Raw genomic sequence first — 17,573 nt, 5'->3', positions numbered from 1 at the left:
GATTTTAGTTTTAGCATCAGAGCAAAAAATAATTATGTGCTTTAATTGCTTTTGATATAAAAAATAATTATGTGTGCCAAAGCATGTTTAAGAGTTGATTTGGAATGTGTATTAGATCATTTTGAGTTTAAGATGTATCAGAGCAAGAGAAAAATAAATTTTGCAATGTGTCAGAGCAAGAAAAACAATTTTATAATGTTATCAGAAAAAAAAAAATTCAATGTATCAGAGAAAATTTTACAATGTATCAGAGCAAATTTTTTTAATGTATCAGAGCAAAATTTTATAATGTATCAGAGCAAAATGTATAATGTATCAGAGCAAAATTTTATAATGTATCAGAGCAAAATGTATAATGTATCAGAGCAAGTTAAAAAAATTTTAAGATGTATCAGAGTAAGTTAAATTTCTTAAGTTGTATCAAGGTAAATAAGATTTCAAAAGATGTATCAGAGTAATTTGAAATTTTGAAGTATATCATAGCATATTTAAATTTTTAAAGTAATTCAGAGCATATTTAAAGAAGTAATTTTAAAAGTTACTTAGCATTGTACTTTTGATATTGTTCTTTTAAATTCTTCAATTCATTCATTAATTTCTCATAATTTATGGTTTTGCTTTTGATGGATTGCTTTTTTTTTTGATGGATTGCTTTTTCTTTTGATGGATTGCTTTTTCTTTAATTTTTGTTTTAATAATTTCTCTCCCTTTTTGACATCATCAAACATGGTTAACTTCTCCTTTTTCTGAAACATTCTTTAATTTCTTCCCCTTTAGGGTTTATCACAGATGTTTGCTCCCCCTTAATGCAGTAATTATTAACAGCAAATAACAACAAAGAGAAGACAATATTTCAACAAGGAGAATATATATATAACCAAAATATGATCGTCATCATTACAAAAGGTAGAAGTAAAAGTAAAAGATGATTCCATAAAACCATAATTGTTTCAATACATAGTTCATAATATAAAAATTAACCAGCTAATTGTCAATACATGGCCCCCAGATACAGATCCTAGAACAAGACACTAACACCTAGGATCTAGTAATGGTCAAGACAAATCATGGATCGGAGTCATCAGATATGGTATGAGAAGCTGATGGATCAGAAGTGCGTCCTCTGCTCCGTCTGCCTCTGGCATGAGCAGGAGAGCGAGATGAACTGGGTGGCTGAGAATGCTGAGAGGCTAAGGACTGAACAGAAAGATTGAGTCTGATGGAATCAAGTACGTTCAATGCTCTGGAAACAGATTGAAGTAGAGCAGTGAACTGAGTGGTAGCATGCTCACTCGATCCTCGGATTTCTTTCCTCAGTAACTCATATCCTCCCTTTAGTGCTCCTCTGAGCCTTCCAGCCTCTGCAGTGAAATCTGTGACCTCAATAGTAGACTCCTGTGGCTGAGGATGGGCCAATGCAAGGACTTGCCCCTGTAAGTCAAGAACTCTGCCAGTCAATCTCCAGACAGTGTCTTCAAGTTGCTGAATCCGGATGGACTGATCTGATATCATCTGAATCACAGTGGATATGTGGGGAGTCATGGTCTGATCAAAAGAAGTACCTCCAGGTGCAAAAGTAGTACTACTCCACTGGCTAGATAGCAAGGCAGCCACACGCTGTGAAATATGCTCTATCTGATCGTCAGCCAGTCTGAACTCTGAATGAGGTGCTCTGCTCTCTGGCTGATACACTGGTGTGGGCATCCTAGTAAACTCTGAAGGGCCAGCCTCTGTATCAGGAAAGAACTGGATATCTGGTGATGCTGTCCTGAAGTCATGTACAAAAGAAGATGGACCTTCTTCTTCTACTCTGCCTTCAGTTCTGTCTTCAGCTCTTGTTTCAGCTCTATCCTCAGCTCTTTCTTCAGAGCCCTTGATCCAACCACCATCAGTCTTTGTAAATCCCATTCGGTGCAGGCTGTGTTGGTTGAAAGTGTCCACATGAGGTAGCTTGGTAGGTGCCTCCCCCTCACAGCTAACTCCAAACCTTCTAAATACTCTAGTAAGGGCCATACCATAAGGCAAGTGTGCCTTGGATCTGTTCAAAGTTTCTCTCATGGCCTCTATCATAAGTGCAGGGAGGTTCAGGGGGGTCTGAGTGATGACATGAAACATGATACAAACATCTCTGCTGGAAAGTAAATCATGCCTACCACTCCTAGGAAAGAAGAGCTTTGTTACCATCTGATGTAGGATCCTCATCTCAATGGACAAAATCTTTGCTTCCAATTTATTTAAACTCCCTGAATAAGTTTCTCCTAGTATAATTCTGATCCCCTCTTCTTTTACTGGGAGTTCCATATAAGAGTAACCCTCACTAGGCAACTGGAGTATTTCTCCCAATATACTAGAATCCAAGCAAATATCAATACCCTTGACTGTTGAAGTCACTGACCCATTTCCATAATGTAGATTCTGGTAGAATTCTCTAACTAGGTCAACATAGGTGACTTCCTTAAGGGAGCAGTAGAAATCCCATCCTTGGTTTTTAATCTTGGTAGCAAAAGTAAAGCCCTCTTTCTCAAAGAACCGAAAATCTATATTCTTCCCGGTTTCTACTTTTCTATCAGAAAGAGGATTCACACTGGGGCTTATGGAGGATTGAGGGAGATCTTGAGCAGATACTGAAGTGGGAGCAGTGGAAGACTGACCAGCTTGTCTTTTCTTTCGGACAATTTCTTCAGGCTCACGGATTGACTTTCTTCTTTGGGGAAGCTTCATCTTCGAAGCCATATTCAATATAGTAGCAGGCAAGGAGACTTGAATTGAGTGGAGGAGGGATCACAAGAGAGTAAAGAAGAATTTTGATGGAGACAAGAAGTGGATTTGGGAAGATCGATGAAGTGCTAGGGCACGTTCCAACAGTGCCAAACAATGTGAGAAAGCACAAAAAATCCCTTTCCAAGGTGGCGATTTTTGGAGAGGAGGAGGGAGAATTGCCTCGAAATTAATCCTTGGATTTGGAGTAAAAGGAAGTGGAGAAGACGGCTTTTGGAAGGAGGACGATGAGAAGATGAGTCGTCTCACGAACAGGGTCCCTTATAAAAACAATGAACCCGTTGGAAGTTGGTGGGATTTACAAGTTTGCCATTGAGTCGACTCATGGGGGTCGACTCATGAAGTTCAAAAAATCAAGAAAAATATGAATAAATTCCAGAAAATTTTGAAATTTTGGGAGAAGGAGTTTTGCTCAAAGATAAGTTTTTAGAATGATAAACTTCAGCTTTTGAGATCAGGATAGATATTGAAAATTGAGCTCTAAGAATATTTGACATCAATTCTTGAAAATTGAGAAAAGTTTTAGGCATATGGATCTAGAATTCCTAGATTTCTCCTAATTTCACAGAATCTATCCTCACTGAGGGCCTTTGTAAAGATATCAGCTAATTGATTTTCAGTGCAAACATATTCAAGAATTATATTTTTGTTTTGAACATGTTCTCTTATAAAATGATGTCTTATTTCAATATGTTTGGATCTTGAGTGTTGAATTGGATTTTTAGATAGATTTATGGCACTTGTGTTGTCACATCTTATTGGTGTTTCATTAAGTTTGATTCCAAAGTCTTCGAGTTGTTGCTTAATCCACAAGATTTGAGTACAACAGCTTCCGGCTGCAATGTATTCGGCCTCAGCCGTAGACAGTGCCATCGAATTTTGTTTCTTGCTAAACCATGAGATTAGGTTAACTCCAAGAAATTGGCAAGTTCCACTTGTGCTTTTTCTATCTAATTTACATCCAGCAAAATCAGCATCTGAATATCCTAATAAATCAATTTGTGAGTCCTTAGAGTACCATAACCCTAGAGTTTGAGTACCATTTAAGTATCTAAGGATTCTTTTAACAGCATTCAAATGAGATTCTTTAGGATTAGATTGATATCTAGCACATAAACAAACACTAAACATGATATCAGGCCTACTTACAGTTAAATATAATAATGAGCCAATCATACCTCTATAGCATTTTAAGTCTACGCTTTTACCTTCATCATCCTTGTCAAGCTTACATGAGGGACTCATTGGTGTGCCAATTGGTTTGCAGTTCTCCATTCCAAATCTTTTGAGTAGTTCCTTGGTGTACTTGCTTTGGGTGATGGAGATTCTCTCTTTTGATTGTTTGATTTGGAGTCCGAGGAAGAAGGTGAGTTCTCCCATCATGCTCATCTCGAACTCTCCCTGCATAACCTTAGCAAAGTCTTGACAAAGGGATTCATTAGTAGACCCAAAAATTATGTCATCAACATAAATTTGTATAATTAGCATATCATTTTGATTTCTTTTAATAAATAGGGTTGTATCAACATTACCTCTTGTAAAACCATTATTTAGTAAAAATTTGCTTAGCCTTTCATACCATGCTCTAGGTGCTTGTTTTAATCCATATAAAGCTTTATTTAATCTAAAGACATGATTAGGAAAAGCATGATTTTCAAATCCAGGGGGTTGTTCTACATATACTTCTTCAGCAATATATCCATTTAAAAATACACTTTTAACATCCATTTGAAATAACTTGAATTTCATAAAGCAAGCATATGCAAGTAGAAGTCTAATAGCTTCTAATCTAGCAACAGGTGCAAAGGTTTCATCAAAATCAATTCCTTCTTCTTGATTATATCCCTTAGCAACCAGTCTTGCTTTATTTCTAATTATATTTTCATGCTCATCTAATTTGTTTCTAAAGACCCATTTTGTGCCAATTATTGAATAATCTTTAGGTCTTGATACTAAGGTCCAAACATTATTTCTTTGAAATTGATTAAGTTCCTCTTGCATAGCATTAATCCAATTATGATCATTTTCAGCTTCTTCAAAAGTTTTAGGTTCAAGATGAGATACAAAAGCACAATGATTAACTACATCTCTAAGTGAAGAATGGGTTTTTATCCCATGCATAGGATTACCAATAATTAACTCCTTAGGGTGGTTGTGAACATACCTCCATTCTTTGGGTAGGTCATTTGTACCTTGAGGTTGTTCTTGAAATTCTTCACCTCTCTCATCTTGTTTGTTTTCTTGATCCTTGTCTTCTGGAGTTGCAGAATCTTTCAGAGTGATCTCCTTCATACCTTCTATTAGTGGATCTGCATCATCAACACCCTCATTCTTCCTTGAAGGAAGATCGTTAGATTCATCAAAAACAACATGTATGGACTCCTCAACTACTAAAGTTCTTTTGTTGAAAACTCTAAATGCTTTACTAGTGGAGGAGTAACCTAGAAAGATTGCTTCATCTGATTTTGCATCAAATTTACCAAGTCTTTCTTTGCCATTATTTAATACAAAACATCAGCAACCAAAAACATGAAAATATGCAATATTTGATTTTCTTCCTTTCCAAAGTTCATAGGGGGTTTTCTTTAAAATTGTCTAATCAAAGCACGATTTAAAATGTAACATGCTGTGTTAATTGCTTCCGTCCAAAAATATCTTGGAAGGTTGCTTTCACAAAGCATGGTACGGGCCATTTCTTCTAAGGTTCTGTTTTTCCTTTCAACTACCCCATTCTGTTGGGGTGTCCTAGGAGCAGAGAAGTTATGGCCAATTCCATTTTCATCACAAAAATTTTCAAAGTCTTGATTTTCAAATTCAGTTCCATGATCACTTCTAATATTTTGAATTGAAAACCCTTTTTCATTAGTGACTTTTCGGTGAAATTTAGTGAAAATCTGAAAAGTTTCATTTTTGTGTGCCAAAAAGAAAACCCAAGTAAAACGAGAGTAATCATCTATAATTACAAAGCCATATCATTTTTCTCCTAGACTAGTGGTTCTAGTTGGTCCAAATAAGTCCATATGCAAGAGCTCTAAAGGTCTAGAAGTTGAAACAGTATTTTTGGATTTAAATGAAACTCTAGTTTGTTTACCTAATTGGCATGCATTACAAATTCTATCCTTTTCAAAATTCAATTTTGGCAAACCAAGAACTAATTCCTTTTTAATTAATTTTGAAAGAGAATGCATGCTAATATGTGCAAGTCTACGATGCCACAGCCAACTAGTCTCATTAATTTTAGCATTCAAGGATACTAGGCATTGCATGTCTAATTTGGCTAAGTCATTCAAATCTACCATATAAACATTGCCATGCCTATGTCCTATAAATTTGATGCCATCGTTAATAGGACTAGTCACAATGCAAACAGATGATTCAAAAATTACTTTATATCCTTTATCACAGAATTGACTAATGCTAAGTAAGTTATGCTTTAAACCTTTAACTAATAAAACATTCTCAATGTATTTGGAGGGAGTGATACCAATGTTACCTATCCCGATGATCTTTCCTTTGCCATTATCTCCAAAGCTGACCATCCCTCCATCCTTAGCATCAAGCGTGATGAATTGTGATTCATCACCAGTCATGTGTCTCGAGCATCCACTGTCAAGATACCATTTCCTGTTTCCTCCTTGGGATGCTAGACACACCTGCAAGCAAAGGTCAAGTTTCTGTCTTAGGTACCCAAGCTTTCTTGGGTCCTTTTAGGTTAGTCAGAACGGTTCCTTTTGGAACCCATATTTTCTTTATAGTTGTGTTTGCAGATTTGAGGCATGTGTATGATTTATGTCCTATTCTACCATATTTGAAACAAGTAATATTTGCAGACTTGTTACTTGAATAATTTACATAAATATTCTTCAGAAATTTTTATTTCTTCAAGAGATTATATCCAAGTCCAGCCTTATCATATACAGCTTTTTGATTATCAAGAATCATATTTAATTTGTTTGAACTTAAGGTGAACTTATCTACTATAGGTTTCAGCTTGTTAATTTCATTCTTTAAGCTTTGATTTTCTTGAATCAAGGTGGATTTTTCAATTGAAAGGTTTTCAGCTTGTTTCACTAAGGACTGATTTTCCAATTTCAGTTCTTTATTTTTCATCCCTAGTTTCTTTAATTCATCAATCAAATCATAGAATGCTTCATGCAATTCTTCAAAAGTAAATTCACTAGTGGATTCAGAAGTTACCTCATTTTCGTGTGCCATCAGGCACAGGTTGGCTTGTTCTGTTGAGGTTTCCTCGTCGGAGCTTGAGTCATCACTCGCACTCCAAGTCGCCATCATTGCTTTCTTTTTGAACCTTTTTGGATCTTTCTTCAGTTGTGGACATTCGAATTTGAAATGTCCCAGCTTCTTGCACTCGTAGCATATAAGGGGTTGATCTTTCTCTTTCTCTTTGCTTTGTTCCCCTTTTGTGAACTTCTTTCTCATCCCCTGTTTCCTTTTTCTTAGGAACTTCTTGAATCTTCGGGTGATGAGTGCCATTTCTTCATCCTGTTCTTCATCTTCAGTGTCATCCATTTCATAATCAGGCGAAGCTGTGGATTTAAGGGCAATGGTTCTTTTCTTTTTGACTTCATCCTCTTGATGTTGCTTCATGCTGAGTTCATGAGTCATCAAGGATCCAAGAAGCTCTTCTAGAGGTAGAGTGTTCAAGTCCTTTGCTTCTTGGATGGCAGTCACCTTGGCTTCCCAAGTTCTTGGCAATGACCTGAGAATCTTCCTTACTAGTTCACTGTTAGTATAAGATTTGCCAAGACTCTTCAAACCATTAATTATATCAGTAAAATGAGTAAACATAGCAGTTATGGACTCATCATGCTCTATTTTGAACAATTCATATTTATGCACTAGCATGTTTATTTTAGTCTCTTTTACTTGATTTGTTCCCTCATGGGTTACTTCTAACCTATCCCATATTTCTTTAGCAGACGCACAAGTAGAAATGCGATTAAATTCATTTGCATCTAGTGCACAATAAAGAACATTCATAGCTTTGGCATTTAATTGTGCCAATTTCTTATCAACCTCATCCCATTCTTTCTCGGATTTGGTTGACTCCTCACCATCTATAATCTTGGTGGGTGTGTGAGGATCGTTCACTATGATACTCCACATATCATAGTCGAGTGCTTGTATGAATATCTTCATCCGAGCTTTCCAATAGGTGTAATTAGACCCATTGAAAAGTGGAGGTCAGTTTGTAGATTGCCCCTCGGCTAGACAAGTACCGACATGGGTTGCCATAGATCTTTGGCTCTTTGATTGTTAGATCAAAGAAGGGCTAGAGCACCGAGCTCTGATACCACTTGTTGCCCAGCTATGCAACCCAAGAGGGGGGGTGAATTGGGTTTCTAAAAATTTTAGGCTTAATCAATTACTTATGATGAATGAGAACAAAGATTTTAAATCAAGATTAATTTCCTAAAGCAAGAATGCAAGGATATGATAAAGAAATAAAGCGAAACAATAAAGCACACCACAAACACAAAGATTTATAGTGGTTCGGTGCTAACCTTGCACCTACATCCACTCCCCAAGCTCCTACTTGGGAATTCTAATCCACTATACTTGTATTCAACCTGAATACAAATGTCAGAAACTCCGACACTAGCTATCACAAGCTAGTCTACTTATTTTCCGGGTACAAGTCAACCCAAAACACTCCGATTTCAGGTTCGGATCAACCTTCCCTTATTTTGGAAATCCTCCAAAAACAAGAACAAATACTCACAAAGAGTAAAATAGCTTAAAGCACAAATTAATACAATAACAGCTCCTTAAATGAGTGAATATAACAATAAAAATACTTTACTCAAATGAAGAATCCCCTTTTGGATTTTCTCAAGGTGGATGAACGCTTGAATGAACACTTTAGAAGAAGATGATCTTTGATTCAGGACTTCTTGAAGACTTTGAAAGATCTCTTGATCAAGGTTGAACAATAGGCGTGAAAGATCCTCTCTTTGAATGCTCTTGCTTTTCTCTTTCACAATCTCTCTTGTATATTGTGGATCACCTATCTCTCTCGTGTTGATTTTGGATCCTCTTTTCTTTTTCTCTCGAGTATCTCGTTGATCACTTCGTGTATTTTGGATCCTCTCAATTTTTTCTTGTGTATCTCGATCCTCTTTTTATATATGTTTGATCTACAATTTTTTTTCACCATTTGAAACCTTTTATAGCAATAAGAAACAAGAGAAAACATATTAGGCAGATAAAGAGCCGTTAGAGCATTTTTAGGAAGCATAAAAGGCAATTAAAATGGGCAAAAAACTAGCCGTTGTGGATGATTTCCGTCGCAGGGGTCGACTCATGAGTCGACTCATGCTTCAGGGGTCGACTCATGAGTCGACTTCTGTTGCAACAGTCAGAAAATGAGTTTCTGCAACTTTTGGCCTAAAACTGCAGGGGTCGACTCATGAGGGTCGACTCATGCCTGGGGGTCGACCCCATGGGGTCGACTCACAGGGTGTGCCAACAAAAAATCTGGGTGCCAATTAGCTCATTGTGCCATGAGTTGACTCACGGGTCGACTCATGATTTTCAAACATGCATAACTTTCAAAATACAAGTCCAAAATCAATAAAATTTTCATCATTGGATCACAAATCTTTTGTTCTACCAAATGATACTATCAAATTAGGATTTTAGTAAAATTATGATTTTGCCCCTGAAGAGTATAAGGACTTTTTCAATTTAAAATTATTTGTATCCCTTCAATCTGCTTTGTAATCATCAAAATCAATCTAGGAGCAACATCTAGGGTTTGCGATGAAGCTAGATCATGAGTAGGGATTTTACATAGGGTTCTTTCTTTTTCTTAAGATTTCTTTTTCTTCCTCTTTTGCCAAGAATTTTTGATGAACTACAGTTGGGTCAGAGTCCCTTCATAGTTCATGCTTGATTCGGTGCATAGGAGGAGAAAACCCTAAGGGATCCTAGTTACTACTCCCCTGTAAAGAATCTTGATGGGTTATCGTTGGGCCTTAGTCCCTTCATAATCTATGCTTGGGAAAGATAAGAGGAGTAGTCGTTAGGATCAATAAGAAAAATTCTAGGTAGAATTCCCTAATCTAGATCTAGTGGATTCAAAAACCCTAGATCCTTAGTCTTATTGTCTTTAGCAAACAACTTTCGATTTTCGATTTTCTTTAAAGCTCGCTTGAGCATAGATTTGAAAATCATTTTTAAATCAAGTCTCTGTGGGATCGATCCGTACTCGCTGGTCGTGCTACTCTGCACACTGTGCGCTTGCGGTTTTATAAACAAATTTTAAGATTTGCACATCAAGTTTTTGGCGCCGTTGCCGGAGATTTGGCATTTTAAATTATTTTCAAATATTTGTTCTTCATGCTTTATAACTCTCTTTCTTTTTCCTTTAGGTTTCTATATTTAGTTGGTGATTGCTGGAAAACTCAGGTATGCTTCTAATTTTTTTTTTATTATTTTTAGTTAATTACTTTTCCTTTTAGACCTAATCATTTGAATTTACTTAATCACAAAAACAAAATATAAAACAAAATAAAAGATATTTCATAATCGTGAAGTAAAATATCAAAATAAAAAAAAAATTAAATTAAAATCTTTTACATTCTTGGTCATCTTGTTTATTTGCATTTGCATTTTCATAATTAATCTAAGGGCATCAACCCATTAATAAGATAAGGTGGAGATTTCATTATCCTTCCTTAGCCCAAAAACCATCTCCATCATATTGCATTACCTAGACCTTTAATCTTAAAATCAATTAGACGTCAACCTTAAAAAATTCGAGCTCAATAGGACAAGGAACCCTAAGAGTTCTACCAAGTTTGAGTTGTTTGATTAGTTGGTGTCTAGGCAAGTTCCTGAGGGTGGTTTGTTAAATTGGTTCAGTTGCTGGCCTGGCCAACTCGTTTGGTGTCTAGAAAGGCAACGATGAGTGAACCTCCCACCTCTTATACTTATCTGGCTAACTAGTTGATCAATCTCCACTTGGAAGGCTTGAAGGGTTATCTTGGAACAGTTAGGAGCTGTTTAGATTTAGGTTAACCCTAGGATAGATTGAGTTTAATTTATTGTTTCACTTGTTTGAAAAATAAAAAAAAATTATTAAAATTTAAATTAATTTGGTTACTTTTCTTTAGATTTAGGACTCCTTAGGATCTTTTCTTTAAAACTTTTTCTCTTTTCTTTCTTTTTCTTATACATAAAAATTTAAAAAAAAAATTATATAAACATCGAGAATCATACACCTCGTGTGTGGAGAAGAGTGTCGGGTCGTCTAGTTAGAATTGAGTCAATTCCTGTTGTTCCAATGGCTGAGCCAATCCAACCCATGACCCTTAAGGATTTGTGTTATCCAGTTGGCTCCATCCAACCATCTTGTATCAGGTTGCCACAACCCACAGCTAACAATTTTGAAATCAAACCTCAAATCATAAATATGCTTCCAAAATTCACAGGATTAGAGGATGCTTATATATTTATTAGAGAATTTGAGGAGGTATGTGCAACCATGAAACTGTAATTGACAGAGGATGAGGTCAAACTTAGATTAATCAACTTTGTCCTTAAGGATAATGCTAAGAAGTGGCTTTATAGTCTGCCAAACTATTCTGTCACTACCTGGGAGGGCTTTGTGAGAACATTTTTGAAAAAGTATTTCCTCCATCATAAAACAGCTAGGATTAGGAATGAAATAAATCAATTTTACCAACTAGCTGGTGAATCATTTTGAAAGTACTTTGATCGTTTCAAGAATCTTTTGATCCAATGCCCACACCATGGAATAGAAACTTGGAGACTATGCCAGATCATCTATGAGGGGTTAGATTCAAACTCAAGAACCATGCTAGAGTCCATGTGCCAAGGCCAATTTATGGACAAAGAAACTACTGAAGCTTGGCAATTCTTAGAAGACCTAGCCGAGAAAAATTTACAGTGGGAAACAACTAGGGAACCTGATAAAGCTACACCTTCAAGAGGAGAAATGCATCAAATTCAACCAACCCTAGCATCAGAGGCCAAGATTGCAACCTTAACACGTAGATTGGAAGCCTTAGAATTACAGAGACCAGCCAATGTAAATCAAATATCTGCACCCATGTGTAAAGGGTGCAATGCACCAGACCATGTCTTAGAAGAATGTTCCTACTCGAATGAGTGTGCACAGGTGAATGCCACCTATCAAGGACCATTGAACAATCCTTATGCACCCACATATAACCCAGGTTGGAGGAATCACCCAAATTTCTCATGGTCCCAGAATCCTAATGTAGGCAATCCAAATTTCAATCAGCAAAATCTAAGGTCCAACCCAGTGATGAATAACCCGCCAGGCTTCCATGATAATGACAAGAAAATTACCTCTTTAGAGAAAAGCCTAGAAGCCATGATGAAGACACATACCAGCTTTATGCAAACCACAGGTCAACTCATAAATAATAACACCCAAGCTATAGCCCGTCTGAAAATGCAAGTAAGTCAGCTGGCTTCGACCATTAGTGAACGAGAACATGGTAGGTTACCTAGCCAACCTGAGCCAAATCCTAGGAACCAAAATGGTCCACGACCCCAACAAGGAAACCAAGTTAATGGTGTAAATGCCATTCATTCCTTAAGATCGGGAAAATAAATAGACAATAAGGTAGTTGCACTTGATGATATAGAGGACTCATCTGCCGAGTCACCTTCTAAAACTACTACCTTTCAACCTCAAGCATCAGAAACTGAAAATTCACCTAGTCCAGTACTTAAAAGTCTTAGAGCTCCTTTTCCAAACAGACTGAAATCCAATAAATCTGAACATTTAGACAAAATTTTAGAGGTATTTAAACAAGTCCAAGTTAATATTTCTCTTTTAGATATAATCCATCAGGTTCCAACTTATACCAAATTTTTAAAAGATCTTTGCACTAGGAAAAGGATCACTAATGTACCAAAGAAAGTATTTTTGGCTGCAAGTGTCAGTTCATACCTATCTAGCCATGTGCCAATTAAATATAAGGATCCTGGAGCTCCAACAATTTCTTGTGTTATTAGAGAAACCAATATAAAAAAGGCCTTGCTAGATCTAGGAGCTAGTGTGAATATCCTTCCATATTCGGTGTATGAACAACTAGGATTAGAAAAACTTCAACCTACTGAGATCACATTACAGTTAGCAGATAGATCTCTCAGGATCCCTAAGGAAATGGTCGAGGATGTTCTGATAAAGGTTAAAAATTTTATTTTTCCTGTAGATTTTATTGTTTTAGAGACTGAGCCAGTTGCGAATCCTAAAGGACATATACCTGTTATTTTAGGAAGACCATTCTTAGCTACGACCAATGCTGAAATCAATTGTCGAAATGGTATAATGAAGTTATCCTTTGGAAATATGACCATTGAGCTTAATATTTTTAACTTAGAATAGGAATCCTCTTCTCATGCTGATGTCAATGTAGTCCAAGATGGTATTTATGAATCCATTGACATTAGTGATGATGAAGTCGACCTAGAGTCTAACCCCTGGTTAATCCATGAGTCTGAGGATGTCAATGAAATACTTAAAGAAAATCAGATTAATCAGGAATCGACACTTCCTACTGAACCAATCATTGAGATGGTGAAATCATCACCTAAACCATCGATAGAGGAAGCACCCATTTTAGAACTGAAACCCCTCCCAGAACATCTCAAGTATGCATATCTAGGACCCAAAAAAACTTTGCCTGTAATTATTACATCAGACCTAGATCCCAAGCAAGAGGAGGAGTTAGTGTCAGTTCTAAAAGCAAATCAAGAAGCAATAGGTTGGACCATAGCAGATATGAAAGGAATAAGCCCTTCTATAGTTCAACATAGAATATACTTAGAGGAAGAGGCTAAACCAACAAGAGAAGCCCAAAGAAGGCTTAATCCAGCTATGAAGGATGTAGTTAAAAAGGAGATTCTGAAACTCCTAGATAATGGAATAATTTATCCTATTTCTGATAGCTCTTGGGTAAGCCCAGTTCAAGTAGTACCCAAGAAATCTGGGGTAACAGTGGTCCAAAATGATGCAAACGAACTTATCCCAACTAGGACCCAAACGGGATGGAGGCTCTGTATAGACTATAGAAAGTTGAATGCTGCGATAAGGAAAGATCACTTTCCTTTGCCATTTATTGATCAAATGTTGGAAAGACTAGTCGGACAAGAGTTTTACTATTTTCTTGATGGATACTCCAGTTATAACCAGATCCCCATAGCCGCTGAAGATCAAGAAAAGACTACATTCACTTGTCCATTTGGTACTTTTGCCTATAGACGAATGCCCTTTGGACTATGTAATGCCCCAGCAACCTTCCAGAGATGCATGATCAGCATGTTTTCAGATATGATAGAACGATTTCTAGAAATTTTTATGGATGACTTTTCTATTTTTGGCCTAACCTTCTCCAAGTGTCTAAATCACCTGCAATTAGTTCTAGAACGATGTAAGGAGAAGCACTTAGTTCTCAACTGGGAAAAATATCAGTTTATGATCAAACAGAGAATAGTTCTTGGCCATGTCATTTCTAAAAAAGGGATTGAAGTGGACAAAGCCAAAATAGATCTAATTGCAAGTCTTCCACCACCTAAATCTGTGAAAGAAATACGTTCATTTCTAGGTCATGCTGGATTCTATAGAAGGTTTATTGCCAACTTTAGCAAAGTAGCACGTCCACTGACTAATCTTTTGGCAAAGGATACCAAATTTAAATTTACTCATGAGTGCTTGAAATCTTTTGAATTTTTAAAAAAAGCACTTGTATCAGCTCCAATCATTCATCCTCCTGTCTTGTCTGAACCATTTGAATTAATGTGTGATACGTCCGATCATGCTGTGGGCGCAATCTTAGGTCAACGGATAAATAAGCTGCCTAGAGTGATATATTATGCGAGTAAAACCTTAAATGATGCACAGCTTAACTATACCACAACTGAGAAGGAGTTCCTTGCCGTTGTCTTTGCTTTAGAAAAATTTAGATCTTATTTGGTTGGGACCCACACCATTGTTTACACCGATCACTCAGTCATTAGACATCTCCTAGCAAAGAAGGATGCCAAGGCATGCTTAATCAGATGGATTTTGCTCCTTCAAGAATTTGACCTAGAAATTAGGGACAAGAAAGGCACTGAGAACGTTGTAGCAGATCATTTGTCCCGAATTCCAGTCGCACCATCTAGTGAACCACCCATCAATGAATCTTTTCCAGATGAGCAACTCATGTCTGTATCTATTGAACCTTGGTTTGCTGATATTATAAATTATTTAGCCATAGGTAAGATACCTTCTCATTGGACTAAGCAGGATAAATATAAATTCTTTGCCCAAGTGAAGTATTTCATTTGGGATGATCCTTATCTTTTTAAACAATGTTCCGATCAAATTATTAGAAGGTGTATCCCAGATAACGAAGTCATGAATATTTTATCTTTTTGTCATGATCAAGCATGTGGGGGTCACTTCGCGTCTAAGAAAACTGCTGCTAAGGTTCTCCAATGTGGTTTTTATTGGCCCAATTTGTTTAAGGATGCTCATGAATATTGTAAAAGTTGTGCTCAATGTCAGAAAATGGGTCGAATCACCAAGCGACACATGATGCCACTCAACCCAATCTTGGTAGTTGAAGTTTTTGATGTTTGGGGGATCGATTTCATGGGACCATTTTCAAATTCCTTTAGAAATGAATATATTCTAGTAGCAGTTGATTATGTTTCAAAATGGGTAGAAGCAATTGCATGTAGAACACCCGATAGTAAAATGGTCATTAAGTTTCTTAAAGAAAATATTCTCTCCCGTTTTGATATTCCTAGGGCAATCATTAGGATCGGGAAACCCATTTTTGTAACCGACCTTTTGCAACATTGATGAAAAAGTATAATGTCACCCACAAATTGGCCACACCATATCATCCTCAAACTAGTGGGCAAGTTGAAGTGTCAAACCGACAAATCAAACAGATCCTGGAAAAAACTGTTAGTGCCAATAGAAAGGATTGGTCTTTGAAATTAATTGATGCACTTTGGGCATACCGAACCGCTTTCAAGACCAATCTAGGAATGTCTCCTTATAGGATTGTGTTTGGTAAACCATGTCACTTGCCTATTGAGATAGAACACAAAGCCATGTGGGCCATCAAACAACTAAATATAAATTTGAACGATGCTGAAAACCATAGGAAGCTTCAGTTGAATGAATTAGAAGAACTTAGAAATGAAGCCTATGAAAATGCAAGGATATACAAGGAACGAACCAAAGTATTTCATGATCAATTAATTATGAGAAAAACTTTCAATATCGGACAAAATATGCTCTTATATAACTCTAGATTACATCTGTTTTCAGGAAAGCTTAGGTCTAGATGGACAGGACCATTTTTAGTAAAGGAAATCTTTTCACACGGAGCTGTTGAGATAGAAAACCCAAGTAATAGTGTTATCTTTAAAGTTAATGGTCAACGATTAAAACCATTCTTGAAATTACCTGTCGAGACTGTTGAAGATGCCATGGTTCTTTATTAACCAACTTATTCTGATTAAATTGCTTCGAGGTTTGGTCTGGCTGAAGACATAAAACTTAGCGCTTCTGGGAGGCAACCCAGCTTATTTAATTTCTAATACTTTCTTTGTTTTCAGTTTGCTTAGGACAAATAAATTAGATAAACTCCATTGGGGATAATGTCGGTCAAGTTAAGAGGAGAGCTTGAACAAAATCAGGTGTTATCATTTCCTTTTTCTTCTACTATGAGTTATTTCTTGCATTTAATATATTAAAAAAAAATTAAAATAAATTAATCTAGAAAAGAAATAAGAGTAAGTTAGAAAGTATTTGCTAATAAATGTAGTGAGTCACGGAGAAGATTAGCTGGTTAGACTCTTGGTGGCCTAGGTCATTTAAAGACTATTAGCACTTTCAATTGCACATGCACACTAACAAGGTAAAGTAGGTATTAATTGTAAGGCCAATTAAAGATTTGAGTATTATTTAAATTAGATAATTTTCTCTACACCCCAATTGAAAAAATTTGAATTTAAGGAAAGAGCTACCTGCCTGAAATAAAATACAAAACACAAAGTAAATATGGATTGCCCTAAGCCTAGTAACCAGGTCTCTTCACCTAAGTCAAGTGTTGAGATTCGTGTCAAACGATGGTGGGAAGGCCAGGATGCTCAGCAAAAAAAAAAAAAAAAAACAGTGTGAAAGCTACCTTAGTTCTTTGTTTAATCTGGGGTGTATAGAAAATTAATCGAACTAAGTTATGAAAAATGATACAATTGGCCTGTATAAGTTAATACTGAAATACTAAGTTAGTTATCACTCACACAAGTGCTATAAAACTTTAAGTGTACTCTAAGAAAGCTCCTAAGTAGACTGACTACCGATTCTAATTCGAAGCTCATTACTTAATAATACTAGAAAACTTCTTGAATTTCGATCTTAAATTAATTTGCAAAGGAAGGATCTTTTTGGAATATAATCTTATTTTGGTACATTGCTAAGGGACTAGCAATGATTAAGTTGGGGGGTGTGATTTATGTCACAAATTGACATAAAAAGTATCAATTAATATCTAAATTATCTAACTTTATTAGGAAATTGATACTTGTTATTATATTTTATAGAAGAAGAGGTCATCAATAGAAAGAACAAGGAAAGAGGATTCCAACGGCATAAATTTTATGCAAAACAGAGTTAAATTGACCCAGGAATTGAAGAATGAAGAAAGAAGACTCAATTGGGTCAAACCCGAGTCAAATCAGGTCAAAATTGATCAAAAATCAACTGATTTGTT

At 36.2% G+C, this 17,573-nt stretch overlaps 1 non-coding gene across 1 annotated transcript; it reads right to left on the bottom strand.

Moving 5' to 3' along the window:
* Positions 1–11,455: 11,455 nt before the first annotated feature.
* LOC140853524 (small nucleolar RNA R71) lies at positions 11,456–11,562 on the bottom strand. Its single transcript, XR_012136594.1, has one exon. It is a non-coding gene; the product is annotated as a small nucleolar RNA R71 (small nucleolar RNA).
* Positions 11,563–17,573: the final 6,011 nt, after the last annotated feature.

The sequence above is a fragment of the Elaeis guineensis genome, chromosome 13, assembly GCF_000442705.2.
Source record: "Elaeis guineensis isolate ETL-2024a chromosome 13, EG11, whole genome shotgun sequence".
NCBI classification, from domain to species: domain Eukaryota; kingdom Viridiplantae; phylum Streptophyta; class Magnoliopsida; order Arecales; family Arecaceae; genus Elaeis; species Elaeis guineensis.
This window is presented reverse-complemented; position numbering and strand designations above follow the sequence as displayed.